General features: G+C 43.3%; 1 protein-coding gene across 1 annotated transcript in view; it reads right to left on the bottom strand.

Annotated features, from left to right (window-relative positions):
• Nucleotides 1-14,864, bottom strand: part of LOC126365795 (outer dense fiber protein 3-like) — a 50,752-nt gene that overhangs the window by 26,000 nt on the left and 9,888 nt on the right. The window lies entirely within an intron of this gene.

Below are 14,864 nucleotides of genomic sequence, written 5' to 3'. Positions count from 1 at the left end.
TCTCCGAGAAACCAATTCTCGGATATGCAACCGGATGGGTGTATTTGGCTGACACAATAATTCGAAGCCTGTGAGCTGCTACTCAAATATAAAAGGGATGTAACAGGCTTAATATCCCCCCTCCCCCTTCTACTAGGTTGTCAGCAATGGGTCCGCTCACAGCGGCTCGTGAGTGTCCGCCGCTGAAAGAGATTCGAGGGTTGATGGCCTGTGTGAGATTCAACCGCACACCGCCTCTGCTCTAGTCGCAGGCGGAGTGCAGACTCCCACGTCTTGATGAAGTAGCATCCTGCCACCTTGTCAATGAGGTTTTATATCTGCCTTATGTCGACATCCTCCTTTACAACATTTTCTCAGAAAAATGGCACCTACACCATGATTCGAGCGTTTCATACCATCTCAAAAGATATGAGAGTCTGTGCTTAACCTTTTAGGGGAGCAGAGGCAGTGTGACGTCGAATCTAATACACAGTCCTCGGGGACCAAGATGAACTCTGGAATACTCTCGTGGATGGAAACGATGGACGCGACCTGGGGAATCTCGTGGGGATCTACAAAAAGGCTTGATCTTATTTTAAATTCTTTTTGAGGGTTTGTAAATAGGTTATTAACACTGCAGACATAAGAAGCAATGTTTTAGTACAGAATATGTCATTTAAGAGTAACGATACGTGCACAGAAAACAACACAGACGTTAGAATAGGCCTATAGGCAGCAAACTAGATTCCATATTGTTAGTTATCGATGAACAGTATTAAGTGTTTAGTACATAGAACTAGTGTTCAGAGAGGGGAGGGAAATCCTCGTACTTGGGCAACCTTGTTCGGTATCAGATTCATGACGTAAGTTTGTATCAGTGTTACTTCTCATCAGTTGTAGCAATTATCTGTTGGGATTCATGTTTACGTTTTTTCCCAGTCGCAATCGAGTTTTAATTTGTAGCCATGGAAGATGTAAGAGGTCTTAGTTACTTTATTGAGGAGCGCTTAGTGACAAATGTGTGGGTGCACTAACAACACATAAGGCAGACAATGAAACATATTATGGGAGTATGTGAGCTACCGCCCATTTGGCCTTCCGAAATGCCTCCACGGAAGAAGAAGAAGTAAATATGCCAGAATTCGAATCAAGAACAGTTGCCACCATGAGTAACATAGAAGTAAATATCCTCGAAGTAGTAAAGCAACTTAAATCACTTAATTAAAGAAGCAAGTCCTCCGGTCCAGACTGTAAAAAAATTAGGTTCCTTTCAGAGTATGCTGATGCATTAGCTCCACACTTAACAATCATATACAAGCGTTCGCTCGACGGAAGATCCGTGCCCAAAGACTGGAATGTTGCACAGGTCACACCAATATTCAAGAAAGTTAGTAGGAGTAATCCACTGAATTACAGGCCCATATTATTAACGTCGATATGCAGCAGGATTGTGGAACTTATATTGTGTTCGAACATTATGAGTCGCAGGTTCGAATCCTGCCTCGGGCATGGATGTGTGTGATGTCCTTAGGTTAGTTAGGTTTAAATAGTTCTAAGTTCTAGGGGACTGATGACCACAGCAGTTAAGTCCCATAGTGCCCAGAGCCATTTTTTAACATTATGAATTACCTAGAAGAAAACGGTATATCGACACACAGTCAACATGGATTTAGAAAACATCGTCCTTGTGAAACACAACTAGCTCTTTATTAGCATGAAGTGCTGAGTGCTATTGACAAGGGATTTCAGATTGATTCCATATTTCTCGATTTCCGGAAGGCTTTTGACACTGTACCAAACAAGCGGCTCGCAGTGAAATTGCGTCCTTATGGAATATCGTCTCAGTTATGTCACAGGATTTGCGATTTCCTGTCAGAGTGGTCACAGTTCGTAGTAATTGACGGAAAGTCATCGAGTAAAACAGAAGTGATTTCAGGCGTTCCCCAAAGTTTTGTTATAGGTCCTTTGCTGGTCCTTATCTATATAAACGATTTGGTACAAACAATCGCTGTTGGGCTAAGAAAAGCCTACCTATCATAGTTTAGGCGATTTGAGCTCATAAACAATGAGATACGTGAAAAACTTCCGAATCATGCATGACGCTTAAATATGTTATTCCTGTGCTACGAACTATATTAGCAATAAATTTCGCAGATGTTATCCACATATGCCGCTAAGTGCACCTCACAATTATATCCTGCTCCCACACATAGTTGAGCAGATGCTATGTCAAAATACAACTGTCTGCCTGTTGGCCTGAAATTTGGTAGTCTCGGTACATTTGGCGCTGTGGAACTCTAAATATTGAATTCCATGATAATTTTCGAAATAGAATATCCCATGCGTCCAGCTCCAACTAATATTCCGCGGTCAAAGTCTGTTAATACCTGTCTGGTAGCCATAATCATGTCGAAAACCTTTTCACATGGATCACTTGAGTATAAATGACGATTCCGCCAATGCACTGCCCTTTTACACCTTATCGAAACGATATTGCAGCCATCTGTATAAGTATATATCGCTATCCTATGACTTTTGTCACCTCAGTACAGTATCCCTACTGCGTCGCGTTTCCTTAACGCCACCACGTGAAATTTAGTATCGCGCTGAGCAGTGTATGACGCTAAGGTTCTATTCCTATTTAAACTCCATGAAATAATATGTGGTTTACTATTTTCTTAGACTTATTGCAGGAAGAAAGCAGTAAATATCTTTTATCGCTCAAGACTGGCCAGTATAACGAAAAACGTACCGAAACATAACAACATAAATACGGAATGAGGGGACTTTTAAGAATTCTGTAACAAAGTTAGCACACGAAACTCTAGGGAAGGTAAAATGATATAAAGACAGCGGATTAAAAATTTCTAACGAAGATACTGATAGCTTTTGAAGTAAAGGAAGCATCTTGTCTTCGAGTGTTGCAAAACCCAACGAATTGAAACGAAAGGAGCCATAAAAGAAAAATAACCAAAGAGAGAAGAAATAAGGAGTATTAAATGACAGACTTGGGTAAACACATGAATCACATACACGGTGTTTAAAAATGTTTCTCACATTCAAACAGGACAGCTCTAATCAAACCTAGAAAAAGTACTATAAACATATGTCCGAAACCAAATAATTGTTGAGGTATGGGCCACTTTGTCCTATGGTAGCTATCTACCTATTGACAAAACAAGAGGTGCTCCTTGTGGTTGCTGTGCACTCTTCAGATGCGTTTACACCTGCACGCCTTGCGGCTCCTCGTCTTGCGGCTGTAGCCCACCTCACACGGGAGTAGAGGCACGCATGTAGGTGCACGCCTCTTCCTCCAGAAGTGCGCGCGTGTGACTCCATTCACACCTGTGTTCACACTGGGCGCATCTACTTCCGTGTGGGGCAAGCTACACCCGCACGCCGATGAGCCGCAAAGTGTTGTAAGTAGGCTGTTTAGGTTTCTATGTTGGTAACGCCACGTAGCGCTCTGTATGAAAATCACTGACCGTGCTGTGTGCAGTCTGTGGCTGGTTTGCATTGTTGGAACGTTTACTATTGTAATGTTGGGCAGTTGGATGTGAACAGCGCGTAGTGTTGCTCAGTTGGAGGTGAGCCGCCAGCAGTGGTGGATGTGGGGAGAGAGATGGCAGAATTTTAAGAGCGGACGAGCTGGACGTGTGTCCGCCAGAAAGAGTAAATTTGTAATGCTGGATATCATGAATTGATATATATATTATGACTTTTGAACACTATTAAGGTAAATACATTGTTTGTTCTCTATCAAAATCTTTCATTTGCTAAGTATGCCTATCAGTAGTTAGTGCCTTCAGTAGTTTGAATCTTTTATTCAGCCGGCAGTATTGGCGCTCGCTGTTTTGCAGTAGTTCGAGTAACGAAGATTTTTGGAGGTAAGTGATTCATGAAAGGTATAGGTTATTGTTAGTCAGGGCCATTCTTTTGTAGGGATTATTGAAAGTCAGATTGCGTTGCGCTAAAAGTATTGTGTGTCAATCTAGTGTTGATCAGAATAAGTAAAGAGTGAAATGTCTGTGTACGTTCAGTTCTGCTCAGTTGTTTAAAAAATCAAATAACGTAAGGGGTTTATCAGCACAGTAATTCATAAACTTTTCTAAGGCGACGTTTCAGCGTACAGGTGTAAATACATCTTTACACATCCTTCAGCCCTCCTTTTGAATTATGGACTCGGAACGTACATGGTTACCCTCGGATTTGCTCACTTATACGGTTCACACACTTGTATAACACGTACACATTGCCAGTGGGCGTAGAATACACCAGTGCCTTTAAAAATCTCCGTAGCCAGCGATACAGACCAGGTGACTGGGGGGCCACGCTACTAGATGTCAATCGCTACTTAAACGTTTATGTTACGTTCTGTAGTACGAGGCGAAAAAATTCGTGTAGCGCCCAGTCGTGCAATAAATCACATCCTTTGTCTTTCTGTAAGGGTAGCTTTCACCAATAGCGGCGAATTTTGTAGGTCAGAAACTAGTAACAAATGTGGTTTTGTAGTTTTCGTTGATGACTTCCGATCATTCCGGGTTCAATTCTCAGCCAGGTCGGCGATTTTTTTCGAGTGGGAGCCGTGTGTGTGCGTGTGTTGTCACCGTCGTGGAAGTCGCCGAAGTAGCGTCAAATACGAGAAAGACTTGCATCAGGCGGGTGAAATTCCCCGAAGGGGATTCCAGACCAGGTATGTCATTCGAATATTTTACTTTTTTTGTTATAAACAACACCTGTTTATTTGTGTGCGTAGACCTGCGAGTCTGTCACCTAAAATTCCCGCCACGCACGGAATTAAGTCGGACCGAATAGTTTGCTTTCATGATCGCTCGAGAATTTGCGTCTGCATTGCCCATACGAGGTTATTGTGGTAATTTATTATCTCATTCTGTGTGAATCCTGCGTCGTTCGTAAATGAATTTCCAACTGTGAACTGCTTATCTACATCACTCTCGCTTAGAATCCATTGGCAGAACTATAGTCGGCAGGGTGATTTTGCGCTCTGAGACTGCACTGTAATCGAATGGACACAACAGCCATACTGCCCGTGCACAGCTGGCCACTCACGATTATGTTTTGTGCAGTTATAAGCTCCAGTTCTTCGCACAGCTGTTTCATGATCACCATCTCCTCGACGAAAGCCTCGCTCCTTCATATCCGGCGTGCGAACTGTGCTACGTTTATCGCAACTCCTCGTCCTTGTCGCTAATGATTACGCGCCTACGAGCCAGAACAACCCGTTCAAAATCTTTGTCGGAAGGTGTGCGTGGCTGAGGATGGTGTTCGGCGTACACGCCTTGTCATGTAGATTAACGCCGTTAGCTAAATCACAGCAGAATACCGCGAGGAGCAATAGGTCCGCATTTCATTGTTTACATTGTCCACATTCCATAGAATTACTAATGTTGTTCGCATGCCAGCACAGCATCAGAACGATACGTGCAGAATGGCTGATGTAGGAAACTGTAGTATTTACTATGTATGACAACAGCATGACAGCGACTGCGACCCTTAAACCAAATCTATTTTGAAGATACAGGGGCTGGACAAAAATGTGGAAACACCGCCAGAAATGTATGCTTGAACATGAACGCAGATTCTAACTAAGCCTGCAGGTTGCACTGTTGTGTTTGATCACGAACGGCATCTGTGCGATGTCCTCCATACTTTGAAAGTGTTAGGCGTGGTCAGAACAGTGTTCAGTTTAGTTGTGAGTGCATTATGTCGCAGCTAAGTGAATTCGGACGTGGACAAATTGATGATGATCGTATGATGAGAGCTTCAGTAATCAAGGGTGCCGAAGTGTTTGGTGTTTCAAGAGCACTATGTAGAAGGTTCGCACCGCGTACAGAGAAAACGGAAAAGCAATCCGCTAAGACGCAACGCGGACAAAAGAGTGTGCTGAGTGATCGTCACTAAGGTTGTAGGACTGTGGCGAAAAATAAGAGGACGATATCCGCAAAAGTTACTGCAGAACTGAATGTCGCACTCCAGAACCCTCTGAGCACCAAAACAACACAAAGTTGGAAATTGGTAGGCAAGATGGAATTCCAAAACCAGTCATCAGTGACGCCGATGCCTGTAACAGGAAAATATGGCACCGGAGCCATAAAACTTTTACTATGGAGCAGTGCAAGAATGTCACTGGGCCGGACGAGTCTTGTTTCACACTGTTTCCAACTTTTGGCTTAGTTTACGTCCCAAGGGTGAAACATGGCGTGGGTTCGGTGATGGTATGGGAAACGTTATCTTGGTATTCCATGGGCCCTATGGTTTCTCTACAAAGTCGCATTACAGGCAATGATTATATGACCGTTTTGGCTGATTAGGCCCCTCCCATGGCACAATGTTTGTTCTTCAATGGCGGTGCTGTGTACCAAGACCACAACACTTCTGTTCACACAGCTCGCCTTGTCCAGATTTGGTTTCGTGATCACTCACCTTATTTGCCGCAATTACCCTAGTAATCACAGTCTTGAGATCACAATATTATTAACGATTTTGTGAACTACTTTGCAGAGATGGGTGGCTGATCGTTATTCAACTCCATCCTTGTTACCTGAAAGTGACACCATTTTGCAGGAAGAACAACACTCCTGGAAATGGAAAAAAGAACACATTGACATCGGTGTGTCAGACCCACAATACTTGCTCCGGACACTGCGAGAGGGCTGTACAAGCAATGATCACACGCACGGCACAGCGGACACACCAGGAACCGCGGTGTTGGCCGTCGAATGGCGCTAGCTGCGCAGCATTTGTGCACCGCCGCCGTCAGTGTCAGCCAGTTTGCCGTGGCATACGGAGCTCCATCGCAGTCTTTAACACTGGTAGCATGCCGCGACAGCGTGGACGTGAACCGTATGTGCAGTTGACGGACTTTGAGCGAGGGCGTAAAGTGGGCATGCGGGAGGCCGGGTGGACGTACCGCCGAATTGCTCAACACGTGGGGCGTGAGGTCTCCACAGTACATCGATGTTGTCGCCAGTGGTCGGCGGAAGGTGCACGTGCCCGTCGACCTGAGACCGGACTGCAGCGATGCACGGATGCACGCCAAGACCGTAGGATCCTACCCAGTGTCGTAGGGGACCGCACCGCCACTTCCCAGCAAATTAGGGACACTGTTGCTCCTGGGGTATCGGAGAGGACCATTCGCAACCGTCTCCATGAAGCTGGGCTACGGTCCCGCACACCGTTAGGCCGTCTTCCGCTTACGCCCCAACATCGTGCAGTCCGCCTCCAGTGGTGTCGCGACAGGCGTGAATGGAGGGACGAATGGAGACGTGTCGTCTTCAGCGATGAGAGTCGCTTCTGCCTTGGTGCCAATGATGGTCGTATGCGTGTTTGGCGCCGTGCAGGTGAGCGCCACAATCAGGACTGCATACGACCGAGGCACACAGGGCCAACACCCGGCATCATGGTGTGGGGAGCGATCTCCTACACTGGCCGTACACCTCTGGTGATCGTCGAGGGGACACTGAATAGTGCATGGTACATCCAAACCGTCATCGAACCCATCGTTCTACCATTCCTAGACCGGCAAGGGAAGTTGCTGTTCCAACAGGACAATGCACGTCCACATGTATCCCGTGCCACCCAACGTGCTCTAGAAGGTGTAAGTCAACTACCCTGGCCAGCAAGATCTCCGAATCTGTCCCCCATTGAGCATGTTTGGGACTGGATGAAGCGTCGTCTCACGCGGTCTGCACGTCCAGCACGAACGCTGGTCCAACTGAGGCGCCAGGTGGAAATGGCATGGCAAGCCGTTCCACAGGACTACATCCAGCATCTCTACGATCGTCTCCATGGGAGAATAGCAGCCTGCATTGCTGCGAAAGGTGGATATACACTGTACTAGTGCCGACATTGTGCATGCTCTGTTGCCTGTGTCTATATGCCTGTGGTTCTGTCAGTGTGATCATGTGATGCATCTGACCCCAGGAATGTGTCAATAAAGTTTCCCCTTCCTGGGACAATGAATTCACGGTGTTCTTATTTCAATTTCCAGGAGTGTATATACGATTCTCTTGAAAATCATAAAAGACCTGTATTTATCCGTCCGGGCCGACTGGAAGCCGTTTAGAATAGCTACCAGCTGTTTTTTTTATCCCGTATTAGGCATGGTTGAGTTTTTGTTGTTTTCGTATTTTTGTCCACCTCTTGTATGTTGCCGATACTTTCATAGCATACTTTCATAGTGTTCCGTCACATAGAAGATAAATTAATGGAATATTTGCATCACCTTCATTCCACTCATAAGAGCATTTGCTTCACTATGGAAATAGAGAAAAATGGTTCTTTGACTTTCTTGCGTGTCTTGGTTAGACGAAAGAATAATGTCTCTCTGAAACATTCAGTTTATCGTACATCCATTCGTACCAGTCTGTATTTGCAATCCTAAAGTTGTCATCATTCGCCGCAAACTATGATTGTGCTTAAAACACCTGGACACACAGCTCACATAGTCTTCGATCCAGTGAATTTGCCTGAGAGGTCAGCCTCCTAAATACAGTACTCAGAGAAAATGGATATTCTACCCAACAGATTAACAGGCCACTCTAAATAAAGATAGGCAACGACCTTGCCGTCGTTCCCGTCAGATCACCGAAGTTAAGCGCTGTTGGGCGTAGCTGACACTTGGATGGGTGACCATCCGGGCCGCCATGCGCGGTTGCCATTTTTCGGGGTGCACTCAGCCTCGTGATGCCAATTGAGGAGCTACTCGACCGAATAGTGGAGGCTCCGGTCAAAGACAACCATCATAACGACTGGGAGAGCGGTGTGCCAACCACACGCCCCTCCTATCCGCATTCTCTGCTGAGGATGACACGGCGGTCGGATGGTCCCGATGGGCCACTTGTGGCCTGAAGACGGAGTGCAAATTAAAGACAAAAAACAGTAAGTGGATAAAGAGGCCAGTACGCCGGCAAAATCCTTAGCTTTTCTTCCCTTTGTTGGCAACATTTAATTCAAGATAGCAAGAATCCTCCAGAAATCTCACGTTAAAGTGGTTTTCCATCCACCATCTAAAATGTCAGAACTCCTGGGATCAGTGACGAATGATTTATAATTGCAGAAGGCTGACGCCTGCAAAATAATTTGACAATGTCGTTCGGCTTACACATATCAAACCACGTGCTGTATGAAAGAATACCACACTGTACTCATCTTATGGAACCAAACCAATCTGCTGTTGCTGAACACTGTATCTCCACCGGACATTCAATGGAGTATGATAAAACAGTAATTTTGACCACAACTACTTCATTTTGGAACTCCATTATTAAATAACGCGTGGAAACACGCACTGAAGAACATCAGAAGAATTGTGATAACGGTTACGAGTTGGATAATGTGTGGAACTCCATCGCTTCCACGGTTTGCACCAGACATAGAAGACAGAGTACGCTCAAGGCAACGGCGAACGACAACCCTCAGGAGAGCTGAGTTCCGCAAATTCCACCAGCGAGGGCGCTTCCCACCAGGCTGTGTGGTCAGCCACCAATGTCTTAATGGAAGCGAGGAATGCGTACAACGCGCTAACGGGACGGGGAAAGTCTTCTTTAGTCTCGATGGCTCATCTGAGAACGAATGGAAGGTGCCCAATCGAAATACCGTGGATTGTAGTTAACGATCTCTGTGAGCCCAAAACTTGAGCAAACTGTACCACAGTCGGAGGACTAAGTACAGAGACAAACAGTCAGTAAGGAATCAACAGTGAACGTGAACAAGAAGACAGGTTTACCGACTACTGGCAGTTGTGAAGACAAGTAAAACTGCCCATATTATTAGCAAGTACTTGTTTCCGAATTTTTGTTTGTTCTACTTTTGACCAGTACCCTTTCCTGCAGGATCTCCATGGGAAACAGAAGAGAGGATAGAGAACATGTAAGTCATTTATCATCTAGGAGAAGAATAACATCACCTTGAGTCCCATGTCTGCAAAAGAATGGTTACAATACTTCACTGATCTCTGGGCTAATAAGAATTAAAAGGGTCATTCCATGTCAAGTCAACCAGGCCAGAGACCGATGGCCCTAGCAGTCTGGTCCCTTCAATCCCACAAACCAACCAACCATCCAGGCCATGACACCCATTATCTAGTTGTGAACTGGGATTTTGTATACTGCTTTTGTATCTAATATCATGAGCTTCTACCAATTTTTATTGCTTTATTTACACTCTGTTGGTAGCAGTTACTGAAAGTGTGATGCAAAGCGTTACTTCAAAGCCAACTGTAGAAATTCGAAAACTGGCTGCAGTTTCTAAACAACAAATGGTATGCTGACAGTTTTTTCCCTCTTTCTGACATGTAGTTTCTGAAAACATGTTTGAATTCTCCAGTCAAATTTTTGCAAATTGATTTTATTTCATTTTATTGTTGAATTAGAAAAAATATTTTAGACTTCCCCCCCCCCCCCCCCACCTCTGGACAACAATGAAAAAATTAGAAAATGATCTATAAATAATAAAGTCTTATCACACAAAAAATCAGTTTTGTAAAATGAATGGCACTGGGAAAAAATTATATATATATATATATATATATATATATATATATATATATATATATATATATATATATATCCTGGAGGGAAATACAATTCCTACCCAAGAGACATTAAGAACATGAGTCAACATAACAATATCCAAATTGAACAAAAATTGCAATATATGAAACAAAATTACACATTATAAAATATAGGGCAACTTTTACATTACATGACATATGAACACTTTCTTACCTGTGTCATAACCAAATTAACTCAATGTAAAAATACACTGCGTTTTGTTCATAATATTTAAGCATTTTCCAAAGCCAATATTGTCAACACTGCACAAAACGCTGGGGCTGCAATCTGCATTCAAGTTGATTCGGAACTACACACGTGACGAGACACTTTGGTGCTTAGATAATAATTTTTAGTATGACAACCACTTTTCTTCCACCAACTTTGGGGACTCTTTGCCCAGAGAATAAGTACACCCTGTTGCTGTGGTGATATCAACTTCACACATAATATGAGAGAAAGAAACATCACAAACATCATTATTGGGCGAATAGAAGGATGGGGATGATCCATGAGGATGTTTAAACCTTACTGTAACATATCCTTCTTCACAATTCATCTTTTCAACAATTCGCAAATACCAAGAAGAGTCATATGCACATGCAACATAGGAGTTGGGCTGCACAGTGTATTCTCGCATTAGTGGCGGAAGTCCATCTGTGAAATCATACACTATATTAAAATGCATAATTTTTTTGCCCCAATCTTGGTTGGTGATATTGGTACAATGTGATGAATAGATTCTGCTCCAGGAATTGTTTTTGCACTTGTGAAGCGCAGAGAAAGATAATGTCTGACTTGTACTATTTCATCTTTTGAAACAAAGAGAACTGAAATGCCTCGCAGGTTCTCGAGACAGAATTGAAATGCCTGTGAAGCTGTAAGTATTTGGTTTTTATAAATTCTTTGCAAACTTGTTTTTGTGACAAGTCTTTTAACAGTTCCGACAATACCATCTCAGGGAGATTTGTCATGGCTGGTAGCAAAAAAGGAAGGGCTGCACTTTATGTCGAAGTTACGTACAAGGTAGCAGATATTTATGAAAATTTTACAATTTTTATATTGTGCAGTACAACCATCAGTGAAATATTCAACATACGCAAGATGAATTTCTGGAAATTCACACTTAAAAAAATTCAATACAGTCTTCTGAGTCTCGTACAGCAAACAATATTATGTTCTAGATCATCAGAAACAATACAAGTAGTTTTTGCATGTAACTGTTTGTCCTTTTTGTAATATGTATGGGCAGTGTGAAGAGTGCAGTTGCCATTGTTCCAATGGTATCCCTGTACTTCATCTTGAGCAACAAAATTGAGATCTTCACTGAAATTCATTAAAATTAACACTGATCCTTCATCAAGTGTTTCCTTCTTCATTTTCAGATAATCAGATTGTGATTGAGAAATTAAAGTGTGTGGAGTGAGTTTTTCAATTTTCTTAATTAGTGTGTCAAAGAATTCTGTGAGAGAAGTGATTTGAACACTAAACGTCATTTTATCAGTTGATACCCACAGACTGTACTGAACCATCACATCAGGATCATAGTCTTCTATTTCATTTTCTATGTGGGTTTGAAGCAATGAACTGGTGGGGCATTTTTCACACAGACGAAGCTTACAGGCTCAGTTATTTATATCAAATGTTATTACTTTAATTAGATCGTCGTATGTTTTTTTAATAGAAATGGAATTTAGAAGCAATTTAACATTTTCACCATGCACACACATGCGGTATGTGTTCCTGATGATCCTACAAGTATACACTGTTTTGGTCGAAGAGAAGTATATTTTGAGAATCCTATTTTGTCTTCAGGATACTTTTTATCGAGAGAATACAGTTCAGTTAAATTACTTAAAACAAGACGCTTTTGTTCATAGGTGCTTTTGCTGGTGCTCACTTTGTCTTTTTTCCCAGGCATTATTCTTGTGTTTTCGTCATCCAAATAAAAACTCTTTACTTCTTGAACTTTGTCATGTGGCTACGTCTTTCCCCTGTTCTCCTCAGCCATCGGTAAAGTACCCTTCTCCATTAAAAGAGCTCTTGCATGTCGTACCAAATATTCAGAAACCTGAAATTTGGAACTGACTTTGTTGAGGCCAAGTTGGCGGCACAAGAGTAAGTAGCTGCATTTTTTCACGATTATTTGTGTATTCAATTTTCTGTTTGACTTTGTTCATGAGTTCATAATGATGTTTTGCCTTTCCTTCCAGTTCTATTAAATCACTGGTCAGGGATAGTGCTCGCATCAGCAGCCAGCTCCACTTGATATGTATGATTCCAATTTTCGTTTGGGTGCTGCATACCGACTATGGCAAGCAACTGAGTGCAGCTTTGCAGGAGATACTACTAAGCTAGTTAAGCTAGTATTGAGCACAGATTTTTCAGGAGTCTGCACCTTTACATTACTGTTATTTATATAGTCTGGTGATGAGACGTCACTTGCTTGTTTTTCGTTAATAAGTTTGATACCGGCTGGGCACATTTTCTCCCCAGGAATAACGCTAAAGCCTCTCATTTTGAAGATCTTTGCCTTTTCTAAACTAAATTCACCCAACCCAAATGAAACAGATCGTTTATGGCACTTGAAAGGATCACAGCAAATTTTCTTATGTAGAGAGAACCTGCGCAGGTACCTGTTTTTGTGTTTAACACTTAAATCACAGTATCAATGACTGTTGCTTCGCCATAATAACAAGTTCTTGTTCTTCACTGGTCAGTTCATTCACACAAGTCAGGGCATTATCACATACAGGCTGTTACAAAAAGGTACGGCCAAACTTTCAGGAAACATTCCTCACACAAAAATAAAGAAAAGACGCTTAATTTTCATGTTAGAGCTCATTTTAGTTTCGTCAGTATGTACTGTACTTCCTCCATTCATCGCCAGTTGGCCCAATTGAAGAAAGGTGATGTTGACTTCGGTGCTTGTGTTGACATGTGACTCATTGCTCTACAGTACTAGCATCAAGCACATGAGTACGTAGCATCAAAAGGTTACTGTTAATCACGAACGTGGTTTTGCAGTCAGTGCAGAGTTGTCAGATGCCCATTTTATGTATGGATTAGCACGGGGCAATAGCCGTGGCGCGGCACGTTTGTATCGAGACAGATTTCCAGAGCGAAGGTGTCCCGACAGGAAGACGTTCGAAGCAATTGATCGGCGTTTTAGGGAACACGGAAGATTCCAGCCTATGACTCGCGACTAGGGAAGACCTAGAACGACGAGGAAACCTGCAATGGACGAGGCAATTCTTCGTGCAGTTGACGATAACCCTAATGTCAGCGTCAGAGAAGTTGCTGCTGTACAAGGTAACGTTGCCCACGTCACTGTATGGAGAGTGCTACGGGAGAACCAGTTGTTTCCGTACCATGTACAGCGTGTGCAGGCACTATCAGCAGCTGATTGGCCCCCACGGGTACACTTCTGCGAATGGTTCATCCAACAATGTGTCAATCCTCATTTCAATGCAAATGTTCTCTTTACGGATGAGGCTTCATGCCAACGTGATCAAATTACAAATTTTCACAGTCAACATGTGTGGGCTGACGAGATTCCGCACGCAATTGTGCAATCACGTCATCAACACAGTTTTTCTGTGAACGTTTGGGCTGGCATTGTTGGTGACGTCTTGATTGGGCCCCATGTTCTTCCACCTACGCTCAATGGAGCACGTTATCATGATTTCATATGGGATACTCTACCTGTGCTGCTAGAACATGTGCCTTTACAAGTACGACACAACATGTGATTCATGCACGATGGAGCTCCTGCACATCTCAGTCGAAGTGTTCGTACGCTTCTTAACAACAGATTCGGTGACCGATGAATTGGTAGAGGCGGACCAATTCCATGGCCTCCACGCTCTCCTGACCTCAACCCTCTTGATTATCATTTATAGGGGCATTTGAAAGCTCTTGTCTACGCAACCCCGGTACCAAATGTAGAGACTCTTCGTGCTCGTATTGTGGACGGCTGAGATACAATACGGTATTCTCCAGGGCTGCATCAGCGCATCAGGGATTCCATGCGACGGAGGGTGGATGCATGTCTCCTCGCAAACGGAGGACATTTTGAACATTTCCTGTAACAAAGTGTTTGAAGTCACTCTGGTACGTTCTGTTGCTGTGTGTTTCCATTCCATGATTAATGTGATTTGAACAGAAGTAATAAAATGAGCTCTAACATGGAAAGTAAGCGTTTCCCGACACATGTCCACATAACATATTTTCTTTCTTTGTGTGTGAGGAATGTTTCCTGAAAGTTTGGACGTGCCTTTTTGTAACACCCTGTATATGCTGGTCCAAGAA

Source organism: Schistocerca gregaria, chromosome 4 (genome assembly GCF_023897955.1).
Source record: "Schistocerca gregaria isolate iqSchGreg1 chromosome 4, iqSchGreg1.2, whole genome shotgun sequence".
In the NCBI taxonomy this organism is placed as follows: domain Eukaryota; kingdom Metazoa; phylum Arthropoda; class Insecta; order Orthoptera; family Acrididae; genus Schistocerca; species Schistocerca gregaria.
The sequence above is the reverse complement of the archived record's forward strand: the minus strand, read 5'-3'. Positions and strand labels throughout refer to the sequence as shown.